Here is a 2367-nt window from a genome sequence, read left to right as displayed (position 1 = left end):
TTTTGAGCAGCACGGAGCATATGAGATGTTCCAAGAGCTGAAAATGGTTTTGCAAGCTCATGCCCGGGTCGAGAGATATGAAGTCTCCGACAAGTTCTACAGTTGTAAGATGGAGGAAAATAGTTCTGTCAGTGAGCACATACTCACTATGTCCGGGTTACACAACCGTTTATCTCAGTTGGGAGTTAATCTCCTAGATGACTCGGTCATTGAGAGGATCCTCCAGTCGCTCCCACCTAGCTATAAGAGCTTTGTGATGTACTGCAATATGCAAGGGATGGAGAATTCCATTCCTGAGTTATATTCAATGCTGAAATCAGCGGAGGTGGAGATCAAAAAGGAACATCAAGTGTTGATGGTAAATAAGACCACTAGTTTAAAAAAGGGCTAGGGTAAGAAGAACTTCAAGAAGGACGGCAAGATATTTGCCACGCCTGGTAAATCAGTTGCCGGGAAGAAGCCAAAGAATGGACCCAAGCCCGAGAGTCAGTGCTTTTATTGCAAGGGAAATGGTCACTGGAAGCGGAATTGCCCCAAGTACTTAGCGGACAAGAAGATGAATTGTTCACCAAACTTCATAACAGACACATTGTCTTGTATTCATAACAAAGTCTCTTATATAACATGGTAATTTATATAAGAGACTTTGTTAATACCCTAGTTTAAACCCCAGTAGATACCAGGGGATATTTATATAACTATATATGTTCATCATTAACTATCATAGTATCATTGGCTAGTGTTGTTTGGTATCATATGTTTGTATAGATTATCTAGTGTTGTAATATCATCATCATATGAGTTTGTATAAGGACAAATAATATTGCCCCAAGTTATCTTGCAGTTTTCAAGGTAACATGAGAGAAAAGTGGTGGAGTTGGGCGCCGAAGAAGTTCAAGAAACCCCGGAAAAAGGGGCGAGGAGGAAGCGAAAAACCCCGGTCGACATGGGTGGCGAGAAGAACACACTCACCCGGCCGTGGCTACGGCTCCGCCTCCCCCTCCGGCAGCCTCGCCGCGCCCTTGGCGATCAATTTGGATTCCACCAATTCATCCAGATCTTCCTGGCGGAGTGAAGACCGGATCCAATCGCCTTGGATCCAGCCCGGCGGCAGCGCAGAGCGCGACGACAACCCATGATTCTGCTTCTTGCCTTTCACCGCCCCCGTCGCCTTCTTCGCGCCTTCCAGCGCCGCCGTCTTGTCCTTCACCATGGTGGCGGAGCGGCGGCGTCGAGAGCGGAGGAGCCGGATGCAGTGGAGAACTAGAGAGAAAGAGAGGAAGATGGACGCGCACAGTGCAGGCGCCTCGACTCCGTCGCCTTATAAAGGCCCGCTTCCGAGTGGCTGACGCGTGGGTCCAGGCGATCCTGTCAAATCCCGCAACAGTCGCGCGCGACATACATGGTGAAAAAGGTGGCGTGGAAATTGAGGCGCTCTTGTTTATCCACCCCGCTTACCTCGGCATGCTCCGTCTCGCGCGCTTCCCTGATATTTTGAATCCCGTGAGATCCGGGATACACTGCAACCAATCACGCCAAAGATTTTGTACCTCGAAACAACACTCGACAGATGATGTTACAAATTCACTCGGCAACTTCCTGAATCAATCAAGGCGACTGAATCGAGGCTGAAGTGTAACGCCCCAGTTATAATTTCCCTATTTGTACTCCAACTCTTGCCGTTTCCGGTGTCAAGTTATATTTATTTCTCGGGTTCGGGTCTTTGTCTCCTTGTGTTGTTTTTCGTTTTCATGCATCTCATACCATGTCATCACGTGCCTTGCATTTGCATACGTGTTCATCTCATGCATTCGAGCATTTTTCCCCGTTGTCCGTTTTGCATTCCGGCGCTTCGTTCTCCTCCGGTGGTCATTTCTAGCTTTTTTTCGTGTTTGGGAATTAAACATTTCCGGATTGGACCGAGACTTGCCAAGCGGCCTTGGTTTACTACCGGTAGACCGCCTGTCAAGTTTCGGGTCATTTGGACTACGTTTGATAGCCCAACGGTTAACCGAGGGACCGAAAAGGCCTCGTGTGTGTTGCAGCCCAACACCCCCCAAATTTGGCCCAAAACTCACCAAACTCTGCCCCATGTCCTAGAGCGTTCGATCACGATCGTGTGGGTGAAAACCGCACCTCATTTGGACTCTCCTAGCTCCACTTATGCCTATTTATACCCCCTCCATTCGGATCTCTTCTTCCCCGTCCGAAACCCTAAAAATCCCCGCGCCGAGCCGGACATGTCCGTCCCGGCCCGGACAACCGCCGCCGCCGCCCGCAGCCACTGAGGGCTCACCACGTGGCAGCCGCGCCTCCACCGCCGCCGCGGCCCGCCAGGCCCGGGGACGGCCCCCGCGAGCCCGCGCC

Source organism: Triticum dicoccoides, chromosome 3A, assembly GCF_002162155.2.
Source record: "Triticum dicoccoides isolate Atlit2015 ecotype Zavitan chromosome 3A, WEW_v2.0, whole genome shotgun sequence".
Lineage (NCBI taxonomy): Eukaryota > Viridiplantae > Streptophyta > Magnoliopsida > Poales > Poaceae > Triticum > Triticum dicoccoides.
This window is presented reverse-complemented; position numbering follows the sequence as displayed.